Raw genomic sequence first — 17,707 nt, forward strand, 5'->3', positions numbered from 1 at the left:
CCTTATCTCTTCTCTACAAACTCAGACTCAGCCTAAGCTAACAGTCTTACTTAGATTTACTCTGTTTCATGCTTAGTTCGAGCTTCATATCATTTATGCATTCATGAAACAATTCATTCATGTGTTAAGACTCAAGATTTAGTCATGTTTCAGCTATACACGTCAGTATATTCGCAATACCCCTGTGCATCTCAGTTTAATTAGTCTCATTCGAGGATGAATGATTTTAAGGGGGAGATATTGTAAGACCCCGTAAAGTCCTACCCCATATAATTACTGTATGGCATGTCTAAAAAGGTCCTAGATTTAGAAAATTTCAGATAAATGTTGACACTTAGTCTTATTCTTGGCCTCGATATTTCAATGGTTTCATTTTCAATTCTTCTTGCCTTAGATTGTCAAATTTTAAATTGATTCATGATCAAGGTTATCTATAGGTCAACTCGAGTGAGTTTCAAAATTTGCAGACATCATTTGAAACAAGTTTGGACAACCAAAAAAACAAGCCAATGCGATCAGGACACGTTTCATTGGCTATCGCATCATCACTATCGACACGACGCATCGGTAATTGCTTTAATATTCTCGATGTGGTGCATCACCTGTCGCATCACTGGGCATATTTTGTATAATAAGTTGCACATTTGTGGGGTGAATTAGGTCATTTTCCTCTTACATTATTCAGACATAACAAAAAATTAAGCCTCCCTAAAGGCAAATTCACTCATTTTTCACAAAACCTCTCTAGAACAAAACCCTAGGTTCATCAAATTTAAGTCCAAATCTCAAGAATTGACCAATAATTCTCACGAATTCAGAAACCAAGGTATGTTAAATGTTCATCCATGATCCCCTTCCATTTATGGAGTCCAAGAATCTAATTTCAAATTTAAAGTTGTGATTTTTTTACAAGTTATTATGATTTTTAACCTTGAATCCCCCTGAATCTAGATTCTACACCATGTTTACATGAAATTATTGTTGTTATTAAATCCAATACACTGGAATAATGTTGTTCACTGATTTTAAATCATGATGTTAAAAATATGATATACCACAAGTTTTAAACTATTCCCATGCTTAGCTAAAACTACAAACATCAAGTTTTTGATGAAATGTCTACTAGAATGAATTTTGAATAAATGTTTTTACATTATGTCCTCAAAGTTTTAATACTATTTTTCTATTATTGCTATCAAGTCCTGGGGGTTATGAATACTCAAAAATATCTTTTTTTTTTTACTTAGTCTTAGTATTTTTAGAATAGTGTCAGATTTGTTATGAGTATTATCAGTTCAGTCAGTTATCATAATTAGTTAAACATAAAATAGTTTGGTGTCCTGAGTCAGTTCAGTTAGGAGTAGGATTTAACAATGAGCGAGTGTAGGGATGGTGTCTTCCCTGTCAATTAGGTAGATTCGTTAGTAGCAGTCTCTATATTCTAGAACTATGTAGCTAGCATAGGATTTGAGGAGTCACCCGTTAATAAAGGCTTGACTATCTCTCAAGGGTCACCCATCAGTTTAGGCTTGACACCCTTAGTCCATTGGGATAACATATTAATGGATCGATACAGCCAGTATTAGTACCCATGGCATGGTACTGATACCCTTCAAAATGGGGTCATAGGTTGGACCCTAATTAGCTCATTAGGGAATGTTGGTTATATGCCAACTCTAACAGTCTCAGTTCAGTATTCAGTTCAAAGTTTAGCTTTTGTTTTTCTTAACCATAGCATACTGATAGAAGTTATTGACATATTAGTTTTCAATATTTCAGTCTATAGATTATATTCAGAACATGTTTTATGCTTGGTCATGCATTCTCAATCTTTACGGATTTTATGCATTCTATTCAGTATCCATACTATATATTTCATCAGTTGTCACTCTTTACATGACCCCATGCATACCAACCTAACCTCATTTAGCATACCAGTACATTCAAAGTACTGCTCGCATACTCATTTCTTGTGCTATGATGTCAAATATCATAGATTCGGGTGCTTAGTTCCCTGATCTTACTTAGTCATACCAGATTATCAGGTATAGCAGTGGTGATTCCTCATACCTCGAGGACATGGTTTATTTACTTAACTTACTTTATTAGTTTCACTATTTTCTTTTCATTCAGAGTTAGTTGGGGGTTTGTCCCATTAGCTCCATAATCAGTCAGTAGATGCTTTCAGACAAGTATAGACAGTTGGTCACTTTTCAGTGGCTATTATCTGTTGTTTTATTAGTATTGCCAGTATGTTTTTATATGTTTAATGTCATTATTCAATATTGTTTTCAGATACTAAAACCTTATGGCATTTTCATATAATTTCTGCATATATTGTTTATCAGTTTTACTCAGTTCTCACAACAGGTACCAATTCATGGGTTAGCTTGTAGTACCACGGGTCTTTAAGGACCGTGTGATGTGCAGGGTGTACTATTGGAGCATTACACATGCATTCACGAAATTAGTTCAACTCATGTATCATATTTCAAACTCAGTCATGTAATGATATTTCGAGTAGTGCATGTTTAGTATTATGATCTCTATTGCCTTAGTTCAGAACACTCTTCCTAATCAGTATTATTCAAGAATGAATGAGCCCAAGGGGGAGATATTATAATATCATTTATTATTGTTAGCTTAGTTCTGCTCCTAGTTGCATGCATAAGAGGCTTAAAAGCTAAAAATTTCACTAAGTATTGCGGACTTAGTCATTTTCAAGGACCCTTAACTTTGAGGATTTTTAAGTAGGTCTTCCTAACCCCGAGATATATGTTTATTTTAGTTAATTCATGTTCAAAGGTGTAAAAATCATGTATCAAAGAAGTTTTGGATTTTTCAAACAAGGATTGGGTCATGTTTGGATCACGATTCCAGTAGCTTATCACAATAGGGCAATGTCATGGTGATTATAGAGATGGAGACCTCATCTCATCATGGTGTATCTTAAAAACACATTTTAGTAAAGAATTTAAATGTCTGAGGGATAATTATGGCTTTTCCCCTCAACCCAATTCATAAATTCATGACTTAAAGCTTCAGGGCATTATTTGACTATCTTCTCAAATTTTCTCTCTAAAATAAACCCTATCTTCCCCAAAGATCATCAAATTCCATTACTTTCCCTCAAAGGAAATCCAATAGTTCAAGTTCACCAATCCAATAACATTCAAGAAAGCTTCAAGATTTGTGTTTCTATTTCAAGCTTAACGGTTTAAGGTATTTGTGATGTTCATCCATCGTCCTTTTCACCCACGGAGTCCAAGGATCCTTTTTTATTTTAAATTATGAGTTTTTACATAATTATGTTGAACTTTCTTCGTGAATCTTTTCTTATTTCAACTTCAGGTTAAGATTATGAATGTTTTTAAGTAGAATGGATTATAGTATGTTTTTAATATTGTAGTTCCCATATAATTATTATGTGAGTCAGAATAAATTCTCAATTTATGATTTTTATCATGTACTCATTTTATCTCTATATGTTGTGAAAGCATCCCCTTGTTAAAGTCTTGATCTCCACGTGTATGATGAAATGCCTAACTGATGGGTTTTGAATGATGATTTCCTATTATGGTTTTGAAAGATTCATATTTTCTTATTGTTATTTCCATTCAGTGATGGTGGGTTGTGAACACCTGATACCTAGTTGTTTATATAATTTTAGTATCTTCAAAATGATTTTTAATAAACTATAAGCATTATTATTTTGTCAGTTATTTATAATCAGTAGTTTGTTTCGTTAAGCATAGTGAGTCCAGTATTCAGTGTTAGTTCAGTTAAGAGTAGGATTTAGCACCGAGAAAACTTAGGGATGGGGGCTCACCCACCAGATAGGACTGGGTCCTTAGAAGTAGTCCTTAAGTTCCAGAACTACATAGCCAGCATAGAATTATGAGATGTCACCTACAAATTTAGGACTAACATTCTCTGAGATGTCACCCGCCAGTTTAAGACTGACATTCTCTTAAGGGTCACCTGCCAGTTTAGACTGACTCCCTAGTCCTTTGAGACATGAGTTGAGTAGATCTACATATCGAGTATTAGTATCCATGGTATGGTACTGACACCTTTCAGAGTGAGGTTAAAGGTTGGACCTCGATTAGCACATATTGGGGCATGTCGGTTAGACAATACCTCCCACAGTATTATTTCAATATTCAATAAACAATTTAGTTTAAGTATTCCTTACAAAAATATATCGATTATAGATTATTCAATTATTAGATTTCATTAATTCAGTTTACAAATTATTTCAGAAACATTATATGCTTGGTCTTGCATTCTTAGTATTACCATTTTCATGCATGCATACTCGGTCATCTCATGCTATTCAGTCAGTCATTATTTAATGCACAATTAACCCTTTCTTTTTATCCTATCTTTATCTCATATACCAGTACATTCAAAGTACTGACAGCATACTCCTCTTTGCGATATGATGTCATATATCATAGGTTTGGATGCTTTGTTTCCCAACCGCACTTAGAAAGTCCAGGTCTTCAGCAGCTACAGCAGTGGTGAGTCCTCATATATCGAGGACTTGTTATGTTTATTCAGTTGTTTCTGTATTTCTTTTCAGTTAATCAGTTGGAGTTAGTTGGGGCCTATCCTATCAACTCCTCAATCAGTTTAGAGGCTTTTAGACAGTCAGATAGACAACTAGTCAGTTTATTAGTCTTATCAGTTGTATTTTTCCATTATTTTATCAACTGTTATAGACTGTGGATTCATTTGCATTGTTGGGATTTAAACCCTATGGCTTTATCAGTTATTTTCTGTGTATTTCCTTTATTATTTGATATTCAGTGCTAGCAACACGTACCAACTCATGGGTTAGCTTATGGTCACTTGTGACTGTAAGCATCATTGTCACCCCTCGAGTCGTGACATATTATGATGATATTGATACCTGCCAAGGCCGGAGAATACTATTATAATAATATTGATACCCGGCATTTTGGGAGAATACTGTTGTGATGAATATATATAAGTATATATACAGATATGTAGATATACACATATATCTGTTATGCATTATATACATATTTATATATATCTTAGACCTTCTGAGCCTGGGGCTTTTGTCGAAATACTTTCCAGTAAGGGTTGATGAAAGAGATTCTGGTCAGAAATGGTTAACTCATAGTTGTCTTTACCCGTGTCACGGTATTGACAACCTTCTAATTGGGGTTACATGTTGGACCCTAATCTATTCAAAAAGGGGTATGTCGCTTAGATGATTACCTCCCACAGTTATAGTTTCACTCTTCAGAAAAGATCTCAGTTCATTTCTATAGAAATCAGGGTTGTTAAAGACATTCATTCAGTTCAGTATGGAACTCAGAATAGTTCAACAGAATTAGTACTGTCAGATACAGTCACCCAATTAATAGTAATACAGTATTAGTAAACTTAGATATCAGTAAATCAATAATTCAGAACTCAGTATCTAGTGTTATCACGACCTCAATTACAATTTACGTATTCGTGCATATATTTTTATTCAGTTATACTCATGTTATTCAGTTAGTATTGTTCATGTATATAAACCCATGCATCTCAGCCTACCTCACTTATCATACCAGTATATTCAAAGTACTGGCACATACCTTTCTTTTATGTTATGATATTTTATATTATAGATTCAAACGCATGGGATCCCGATCAAAATTAGTAGCTCGATCAATGTACAACACACTAGTGGTGAGTCCCATAGTTTGAGGACATGATTATTACTTCAGTATCTCAATTTATCAGTTTTCAGTAGTCGAGGTTAGTTGGGGGTTTGTCCCATCAATCTCTTATTCAGACAATAGAGGCTTATCAGACTAAAGTATTTCAAATAATTGTATCAGTATTCAATACTCTATATTTATTTACAATTTTTAACCTTATGGAAAGTTTCCACATAATACAGTATTATTATTTAGTTATTGCAGTAGGTACAAGTTATGGGTTAACATGTTGACCCTCGAGATTATGAGTACCGTGTAGAGTCTGAGTTATAGATATGGGGCATTACAAACTTGGTACCAGGGGATCTGGATAGACAGGATGAGGTGCTGATTGATTTCCGATTCTTTTTTTATTTGTCTCTTTCAAAGGCATACTCTGTAAATGAAAAGGAGATAATGGATGAATGAAGAAAAACTTTTCCTAAAACATCTAATAGCCTACTTTCCATAAGTGTGAAAGAAACCATCAGGGTGTATGCAGAGATGGCAGTAACGTATGTTTTGGATGTTGCAAGCTAGGACATAGAGTCAGACAGTGTCCTTAGGTAGGCTTGCAAAGTCAGCATAACCGCCCCTCAGCTCAGTTCCGTCGCTCAAATCAGTAAGGTGTTATTTCTAGTACCACCAGTAAGCTACGCCCAAACAGACTCTATGCACTTCAGTCCTGACATAAGTAGGAAAGTTCTCCTGATGTGGTCACTGGTACGTTATAAGTTTATCATTTACATATTTATGCTTTTCTTGATCCAGGAGCTTTTTTATCTTTTGTAACTCCCTATATTGCTGTTGACTTCGAATTTAGTCCCGAAATTCTAGCAGAACCTTTCTCAGTCTCTACCCTAGTGGGTAAATCTATCATAGCCCAGTGGGTATACAGGAACTGTCGGATTGTGGTATCTCAGAAAGTCACTACAACAAACTTAGTCGAATTAGGTATCTCAGAAAGTCACTACAGCAAACTTAGTCGAATTAGAGATGACTAATTTTCATGTCATTCTCAGCGTGGATTGGTTTTATTCCTGTTATGCCTCAGTCGACTGTAGAAACAAAATTTTCCAATTTCAATTTCCGAATGAGCCCATCCTAGTGTCGAGGGGTATTACTTCAGCACTTTGGGGTCAACTTGTTTCCTACCTTAGGTCATGGAAAATGATATCTAAGGGATGTGTCTACCATCTCATTCGAGTCCAGGACTCTATATCAGAAACCCCTACTCTTGACTCAGTATCAGTAGCATGTGAATTCTCAGATATTTTTCTCGAAGATCTTCCTGGAGTTTCTCTTGAAAGGGAAATTGACTTCAAAATAGACCTTTCTCCATATACTCAGCCCATATCTATTTCACCATACAAAATGGATCTAGCAGAACTCAAAGAATTAAAAGAACAGTTGAAATATCTCCTAGATAATGGATTCATTAGACCCAGTGTGTCCCAGTGGGGTGCCCCAATTCTATTCATGAGTAAGAAAGATAGTTCTCTCAGAATGTGTATTGACTACCGTCAGTTTAATATAATTACAGTCAAGAACAAGTTTCGTCTTCCAAAAATCGATGAATTGTTTGACCATCTTAGGGTGCCAGGTATTTTTTTAAGATAGACCTCAGATAAGGCTATCATCAGCTCAGAGTAAGAGAATGTTACATTCTGAAAACAGATTTCAAAACTCGGTATGGTCACTTTAAATTCTTAGTGATGTCAATTGGTCTTACTAATGCCCCAGTTTTTAGTTATTAAAATGCCGCTTCGCTAAATCAGTTTTCAATCATTAAAATGTCATGTCCTCAAGGGTAATTGGGTCCTTTCCCACCCTTTGTCAGCCCCCAAAACACAAAATTAAGCCCTTTTAGAGAAAAAAATCCATTCATCTTTCTCAAAATTTCTCAAAAAGCAAACCCTAGGATCTGTTATTCAAGATTCATCCTTTAAGAACACTCCATTATTCTTTACAAATTTGAATACCAAGGTATGTGAAGTGTTCATCCAAGAGTTTCCTTCCATCCTCGGAGTTCAAAAAACTTTTTCTAAATACAAGTTAATTGACTTCATGTTGGATCTTGAATGTATTAATAATTATGATGTTAATGATGATCTAATTCAATGATTTGTCCCAAGTTTCACGCAAACTAGTTTAATTGTGAATTGAATTTTGTGAACTACATGTCAAACTCTTAAATTTCAAGTTGAATGTAGAATCCATGATATTACTACGTGTTTATTGATATGTGAAATACCCATGCTCCCCAAGTGTTTGTCAAAATGCTTATGTGATTAGACAGTCCAAGCATAATATGTTACTATGTGATTTCAATCATGTACAAGCTCATGTATAACAAGTGTTTGACCAAAAATGTCTAAGTGAATGTATTACTAGAAAGCTAGTACCATTATGCTACTAAAGCTATGTAGTGATTTACTTTTCATGTTATCGAGTCCTGGAGGTAATTGATACTCGACAATTTAGTTGTTTACCTAGAGCCAGTTACAGTTGCAGAAGAATCACAGTTATGTATCGATCAGTAGTATTCTAGGTCAGTTAAAAAACTCAAGAAAAAATATGTAGACTCAGTATCAGTCTAGTCCATTTCAGTATCTAGTTCAGACGATAGTAAATTCAGTTCGTTAATAAAATTCAGTAGTATTCCATTAGTCAATGGAACTCAGTTTAGTGTCAATTCAGCTAGGGGTAGGATTCAGCATCGAGAAAACCCAGGGATAGGGGAATTCCTGATAGGAGAGTGTTTGATCCTTAGTAGCAATCCCTGTGTTGCAGAACTACGTAGCCAGCGTAGGTTGAGATATCTTCCTCCTAGACTAGGGTTGATACATCACATATGAGATTTCCTGCCAGCGAGGGTTGGCGAAAGAATTTCCTATAGAAAAGTTTAATTCACAGTTGTCTTTATTCATGGCACGGTACTAACAAGCTTTTGGGGTTACAGGTGTGACCAAAATTTAGTCACAGAGGGGAATATTAGTTAGATGATTACCTCCAACAATTATAATTTCAGTCTTCAGAATAGAAATCAATTTAGTTCTACAGAAATCAGCACTATCAGACACATTCATTCAGTTCATTATAAAACTCAAAATAGTTCCACAGATTCAGGTCTGCAGATACAGTCTCCCAATTAATAGTAATACATTATCAGTAAACTCTGATATCAGTAAATCAGTAATTTAGAACTCAGTATCCAGTGTTATCACGACCTCAGTTATAGATTATGTATTCATGCATGTACTTTTATTTAGTTATATATATGTAATTTAGTCAGTATTGTTCAGCATATGAACCCATGCATCTCAGCCTACCTCACATAGCATAGGAGTAAATTCAAAGTACTAACGCATACCTTTCTTTTGTTCTGTGATGTCTTATATCATAGATTCAGATGCACCGGCTCTCGATCATACTTAGCATCCCTATCTATCAGCAGAAGACAATTCGTGAGTCCTCATAGTTTGAGGACATAAATATTACTTTCAAATCTCAGTTTATCAGTTTTCAGTAGTTGGGGTTAGTTGGAAGTTTGTCCCGTCAATCCGTTTTTCAGACAGTAGAAGCTTATCAGACTAGAGTATTTCAGATAGATGTATTTGTATTCAATTTTTAGTACTCAGTATTTATTAAAAGTTTTGAACCTGATGGAAAGTTTCCGCCCAATTTCTACATAATACAATATTATTATTCAGTTATTACAGCAGGTACCAGTCATGGGTTAGCTTATAGTCCCTTGGGATTATGAGCTTCGTGTAGCGTCTAGGGTACAGACTAAGGCCGTTATATCCAACAAACCTAAAATCAATATTATGGATACATTTGAATAGTCAGACTTGGAATATGACGTGGTTGGACAAATGTTCTTTCTCGATAGCTAATTTGAACTAGCAAAGGCATCAAAATAGGGAATTGACTCTAACTATCAAATAATGTTCTCGATAGCCAAACTGTCAGTTCTAAAAGGTTTTTATTGGCTTAGGGCAGTTATAGGAAATCTCTAAATGTCAAAAAGGAGCAAAAATATAGAAAATGACCTGGAGGGTCATTACACTCCTAACGTTCAAACCATTACTACTTTTTCTATATTATTAAACTGATGTCTAGGCTGTGTTCTGAGATGGGTTGTACATGTATATTTATTTAGTATTTGAACTTGTACCATGATCATATTAGAAGATCTTGTACTAACTTCATCAGGTTTTGGGATTTATATAAATACATATATACATATATATATATATATATATTTATAAATATATATAGGTATATATACAGATGTGTAGATATAAACATATATCTGTTATGCATTATATACATATTTATATATATATTAGACTTTCTGTCATATCTATCCCATTATTTTCATCCATTTCTCTTGATAGTCCATCACTAGTTGTTTCGGACTACAAGTTGGATTACCTACTAGTGGGTTATAGAAGGTTCCATCATGACCTGAGAGATTGGGTCGTAAGATGAAGAAACCAGACTAGATATGCAGCATCAGTTACTTAAGATTTTTAGAAACTCTTGGTAGTGAAAAATATATTAAAATAAAGTCCCTTATCTGTTGGCACCAGCTCTTTGATATAATTATGAAATTTAAACAAATAATACTATGACAAACATTTCCTAAAATTTAGTCGTTCAACCTTTTTACTTTACCATGTATTTGGAAAAAAATAATACATAAAAAGTAGTGGCAGTTCTTTTTGTATAGAAAAATATTTATTTATGTGTAATATGCTTTATCATATTAGAGATTTGTCTTGAGTAATTATCTATTAATTAAATGGAAAAAAGTAGATGAAGTAGTAAAGAAACTTAGTGATGACAAAATTGAAGTTCTAGGATTTGTATGTCATATGTTAATTTGTTCAACAAAAGAAGAATTTGATAGAGAATTCCATTCATGTTTGTGAAATATTTTACATTGCATCTATGTTCTCAGACACTTGAATAAAAAGTTCAACTAACTTCAATAAAAACTAATTTAGTTTAGATTTATGTCTAGCAAGTTATTTAGTGTCTGAATGTAACACTCCTTACATTTGTATGTCCCTTTAAGCCATAAAAATAAAACCTTTAAGACCCTTATATTTAGTAGGAATCATTTTCTATGAATGTTGGTATGTAAAGTTATGTTTTAACATTGAAAAGAGGCCATGCATTGCCCTGAGGGAGGTTGGGACCTAGGTTTGGCATCGCACCATAATGCAGTAAATGAATAAGTAAAAGCGATTAGAAAGATAAATAATGTAGTAATAAGAAGACAAACAAAGCATCTTAACTAGGCCTCTATAAGATCCTCAGGCTCACTGAAGAAACCAATTAACCCAACTATGTCCCCTTAAGCTGGTGGGACACATAAGAAGTAATTGAAAAAAATCTCAAATAATCTATAACTAAACCAGTCATAAGAAACCATTGTACCCATCCAGAGGAGCATCAGCCTTGAATCGACACCAATGGATAGTAACTAGAGGCCAATCATCGTGCTTAAACCAGTATTAGTGGATAATAACAAGAGCCATATGCTTGATTTGAATTGGAAATAGTGAGTAATAACAAAATGCCACATATATGATGCACAACAAAATTAATAGTTAGATGTCAGACAGAAATAGGAACTCAGAGGAACCATAAATCCCAGAACAATAATAATTAGTACCAGAACTCCCAAATCATATAATCATTTAAGCACAAAAGTCAATTTATCCACTAAACTATCTTTAAGTTCATAACTCTTACTTGTTAAATCTATCACTTGGTGATATATAGCTCGAGCTTTTCCAAATCACATTTATATGCTACACATGGTCAATGTCTCACTAAACTTAATAATAACTTAGGTTCTGGTATTTTCTCACCTTGGTGTTGGATTGGGATGCTTTGCCGATTTATCTATGGCTCTAGCAGTGTGACAAATAACTTTGGTGATGAAAGTTCTTTTCCTTGCCCTTTTTGTCCTACTTTTTTTACTTCTTTTGTCGTTGTTTTGATCATTAGATGATATTTTGGCTTCATCGTTGAAAATAAAATAAACTAACTTTAGAATTAGCCTAAAATCACATTGATGACTTTAATTTCTTACTATTTTAGGCTAAATGATTTGCAAATTGTTGTCTCATCATAAATTAATAAAAAATGTTAAAATATATTTTTAAAAACATACCCTTGGGGTCTCCCAAAATTGAGCCTCTAATCTCCAGAATCCAAGGTATAAAAAAATGAGTAGAAAAGGGAAAATTCACTATTAATTATCAGCGATCTCTGCACCATTAGAGGCTCGATCCCAGGTGCGAGGTTGTAGAAGCAGTACTTATGCAGGAGTAAAGATCACTAGCTATGTAGGACATTTAAAAAATAGCCTTGTCCTATGGGGGAAAGAAGGTAGGCATGATAAAGTGTTGCTTACATAGCTCTACTAGTTCAGATAAGCCATTGTATGAGCGGACAACTTCAAGCTGAACCAAATCTATATAAGTGGTTTGTTGGTCATTGATATGCCTCTGCAATTGTAGAAAAATCACCACTGAAGTAGCTTTCTAGAACAAACAACTAGATAGTAGCAACAACTCTTTAAACTCATAATCAACCCTCAAAACACACCTACATCCCAACGAATACTAACAGATTGTGCTAATTGGCCTTAATCAATATTCCTAACTTTATGGAGCCATCATAATCAAAAATTTAAGTCATTATCAATAAATGTACAAAAATATCAACTCTATGCCATAACTTTTTAACTTTTCAGCCAATTACTCAAAATGTATCAGAGTCCCTTGGGAGCCAAACCAACAATACTACTAACCCGATAGTGATGCTCCAAAGTTAATGAAACAAATATTTTTCTCAAACAACATTAAATCCATCAAATGTTGACTAAATTTAACCCTATCAACTTTAAGACCTCAAAAAATAAAAATTCACCGCAACCTCAACCAACTATATTGAAAACTATGCTACCCACTCTAGTGAACCACAATAACCAAATACAACTAGGTGAATGTGTAACATGGGCAAAATATACAAAAATCCAAATTTCATTACACATTTTGTTAAAGTTTGACTTGTAATTACTTTGTTGTATATTGTATTCATATCATGCGCATGTTCTTACCATTAATATATTAAATTTCAAATGGATTGCATGTCAAAGGTTATAGTTTTTATGAAGCCAAAAGTATGGGCAAATAAGGTAATGTTTGGATATCACTATTTCAATACATAATATTATTGACATATTATTAATTCAAAGTATATTATTTGGTATTGATGTCACTATTACCTGAGGGTGCCATATTTAGACATATAGTTTATAAAGTAAGCAGAGTTCCTCATTACATGTAATGAGTTCACTAAGTAGATTGCAAAAAGTATGGTACTAAATGACTGATAATCTAGGGGAAGAAATGATTCAAACCATTCAGTAAGAAGATCTAACACACTGAGATAAAGATAATTGTGGAAACACTATTGGCAAAATTTTTAGATATTTGGGCTAAGAAATATAGTATAAGGCTAAATATCATATTTTCACATCTGTGGAACCTGATCCTTGTGAGGTAGTTCTATAAAGATTGACAACTATCGGTGGAGCCTAATTAATATTTAACAGAAGATCGTGTGGTATAAAGTTAATACTGATAGATTATTCAACCAATTAAGGACCATGGGCGATCCTAGTATCTTAAAGAAGATATGTTCTCACACATCTTACAAAAACTCTCTTATAATTTGTGTAGAGTTTGATGTATCTCACGATGGTCACGACATAAGAAAGATAGTACGCAAAAGACTTGGGTATAGATTACATCAGTTGAAAGGCTTTATCTTAGCATTAGATTGACTGTTGCATATTTATGCCTTGTGTACACTATAAAATATTGACAAAAGACTGAGTATGTCTACTATATATATTGATGATAGGGAGAAAACAAAATGCTCCAAGCGATGAGGAGGCTTATACATAGCTTCTGCTAGAGAGTTCTTTTCTTCTACCTCTTTCATGTATTCATTTATTTATAACATAGGATAATGCCTAATTTTAAGTGTGGAGTGTGAAAAATAACTTTATTTGTATTAATTTTGGTCTTTATAATTTGAATTTTGTACTTATATTTGTCACTTTACTTAATTTTGATTTGTTTCTTGAATTCTTAAGCCATAAATCTTAATTGTACATTTCACAGTAATTTTAGTATTTCATGTGCTAGTTAGTATTTAGTGTATCATGCTAGCAGTTAGTTTATTATGATGGAAAGGTATTGGCATAATAGATTCTCCTTAAATAAGGACGGAAGAATTACTTTGATAAATGCTTGAATTAAGGAGGTGATTAAGTCATAGTATTGGGTGATTTGAGCACTCTGAGAATCATAAGGATTTTAGGTATAAAAGAAACATTAAAGTTGAAGATGTGATTCACAATATTAGTATGATGAGCATCAGGAAAAATATTGGACCCTATGAGATTTTGGTAGAGTTTTTGAGAAGCATAGATAAGGAACGTAAAGAGTGGTTGACAAATTTGTTCAATCTCCTTTGAAGATATATAGGATGCCCAATGAATAGAGAGTGAGTATAATGTTTTAGTTGTACAATAAAAGGAGTTATATCTAAAATTGTGACAGCTACAATTGTATTACATTATTAAGTTACACCATAAAAGATTTAGAGATGGTGATGGATATAAAGGTGAGGAGGAGGGTGTCAATTTTTTAGAATTAGTTTTGATTTATGATAGGATGATCATCTAATTCATCTATATTATTAGGATATTGATGGGAAATATTAAGATAGAAAGAGAGACCTACATATGGTGTACATTAACCTTAGAAAGGCCGATGACAAAGTTCTAAGAAAAGTACTTAGGAGATGCTGGGAGGCTAGAGGTAAACCAATGGCCTACATTATGATGGTAACAAACATCTATTATAGTTCTAAAATGTGGGATAGAATTATAAGAGGGTACTTAGAGAATGTTCCAGTGGAAATAATGTTGCATTAGGGATCAACTATTAGTCTATTAATCTTTGCCTCAAGAAAGATCGGTAACAAAATCCATGTTGTTCATTTCCCAGTACTACATAGGAAACTCAATATCTTGATATAATCCTCCAGGCGTCTTGTGCTCAACTTTTACTTATCAGCACACCATGCACTTAGCCACAAAACTAGACACATAACTCTTCATATTATTCCACCAATATATCTCTATAAGGTCATGATAGATTTTTATCAAACTAGGATGGATAGCATAACACAACTCATGCACCTCAACTAAGATCCTCTCTCGCAAACAATCAATGTCGGGAATACATAACCTATCTTTGTACCACAAGGTACCATCATAACTAATCTTAAAGGACATTACCTTTTGCGCACCTACGTCACCCTTGATTCTAATTAAGATAGGATCTAACACTTGATTCTCCTTTATCTCCATATCAAGAAATGACTGTGCCACCTTCTGTACAAATACACCATATTAGCTTTACCTAGATGGTAGTGATGACTCATGTCATAATCCTTGAGCAACTCAAGCCATTAACTTTCCATGAGGTTCAACTCTTTCTGAGTGAAAATAGATTGCAGGCTCTTATGATCTAAAAAGATATCCACATGCACTCCAACCAATAGTGATGACATATTTTCAACATGAATGCCACAACCAATAGCTCTAAGTCATGAGTCCAATAATTCTTTTTATGCACCTTCAACTGCCTAGAGGTATAATTTATCACCTTGCCATGCTGCATTAACATGCAACCAAGCCTCATCTGGGACGCATCTTAATAGATGAAAAATCCATCCATGCCTTTAGGCCCAGTCAAGACTATAGCTAAAGTTAGCTTATCCTTCAGGTTCACTAAACTATTCTTAGAAGTATCAGACCACAAAAACATCACCTTCTTCTTAGTTAACTTAGTCAATAGGGCAGCTACTAAAGAGAAACTTTCCATAAATATTATATAGTAACCATCTAAAGCCAAGAAGCTTCTAATATTGATTGGAATCGTGGGTCTAGGCCACCTCTTAACCATTGAATCTTTCTGTGGATCCATGATGATCCCTTCACTAGAAATAACATAACCTATAAAAGTGATATTGTTTAACCAAAATTTACATTTCAAATAACTGGCATACAAAAGCTACTTCCTCAGGGTCTACAATACAATATGGATATGATCAACATGATCCACCTCGCTCTTAGAGTACACCGAAATATCATCTATGAACATATTGACAAAATAATACAGAAACTGCATGAAAACTATATTAATCAAATCCATGGGAATTGGTTAACCCAAAAGGAATAACCAGATACTCAAAGTACCCAAACCGAGTATTAATCAAATCCATGGGAATTGGTTAACCCAAAAGGTATGTTTTTGTGTTGCTTGTATAGTGTAAAATTAAGAATACAACATTCCTTCTCCTTATCTTCACACTCTCCCACTATTTTCGATGATTCAATAGAAAAAGACATCATCTAAACATAATGTATAAAAGTTCTTTGAGGGAGGCCCAACAAATCCCACTTCAAAAGCTACACAATCCACAACACCCGCACTCTTATACATCTTTTCAATTTCAGTCTCAAGAGAAAGATATCAACTGAATGGCTACAATTTTTTTGTATATTCCATACATTGGCTAGTTTCCTCCTTTTCTTTACTCATCCTCTTTGGATATGGAAGTGGTGGTACCTCCTTAACGTGTTTAACAATTTTAACTTTCGAGTACTCAAACTTCCTTAAATTATCAACAATTTTAAGGAATTTGGTTGGAGAGTCAACCCTTTATATACATATTTAGTTGTCTTTAGAGGTTCTTCATTAAAATCCTTATCATCCCTCAAAGTGATTGCCACTACTCTGTTAGAAGGTTTAGTGTTATATGGTAAACCACCTTAAGTCCTAGTATTATCTTCCTGTTGCATCTTCACTAGCTGATTCTCCCACTTCTTTATAGCCACTTGATGGTTCTTTATGTCTACCACCAACTATGTGTAAGATGCTAAAATTTATTTTAGCATCTTTTCCATATTTCTAGTTTGAGCTGTGGCCTAATTTCATTGAACCTACTGCTAAAACTATTGTTGCTGGGTGTTCCATAGTTGAATTGGTAGATGAATCTGCCATATTTGATTGTAGATTTTCACATAATATGGCCTGTGAAAATAGCTCACAAACATTTCTAAATCACGATTGACTAAACACATAGCTGCAGAATAACCACTATTACCACAAACCATACACTAACTTACGACCTACTCCACAAATAACATACTATCCACCTCATATTATGAAGGTGCCATCCAGTCACTTCCATTAAAATCTAGACAAAAATCCTTTCGATAGGGTCCCCCACAAAAACAACAAGAATCATCATAACTCAAAAATCATTTATCCCAAGCTGACAAATCAAGAAGTGTGAGAAAAATGAGTAAAAGAAACTAAAAGGAAAATTACTAAACTATGTACAACAAAATATATCTAAAATAAAAACAAGATAGTTGTATATTTATATGTCCCTAGCAATGGCGACAAAAATTTTTGCGCCCAAGAGCACAACTATGTATACGTGGTCTCACCAAGTAATACAACGACCTTTTACAAAGCCTAATATCAACCCCTCATAGACTTGTATCAACATTTATCTAATTCAAGTTCAACTTTTCAGATTAAAGTGTTGCAATGTAACCAAAAGAGTTTTGAATGTTTGTAAACTAAAAGTAAACTTAAGTAATGTAGAAAAGTAAGGACATTGGACAACCAATGGATGAAAACCCGTGGTTAAATAACTATGAACAAAGATACCACACTATTGAAATTTATTTGTTTGATTGCTTAGCTTAGTTGTTTATTCATAGGGTTTATTGTATGATCATGACCTCCTGACCTCTAACCTTATACCGAACTGGACATTATAACTACACCATTGAAGGGGGATATGAA

The sequence above is a fragment of the Capsicum annuum genome, chromosome 8 (assembly GCF_002878395.1).
Source record: "Capsicum annuum cultivar UCD-10X-F1 chromosome 8, UCD10Xv1.1, whole genome shotgun sequence".
NCBI classification, from domain to species: domain Eukaryota; kingdom Viridiplantae; phylum Streptophyta; class Magnoliopsida; order Solanales; family Solanaceae; genus Capsicum; species Capsicum annuum.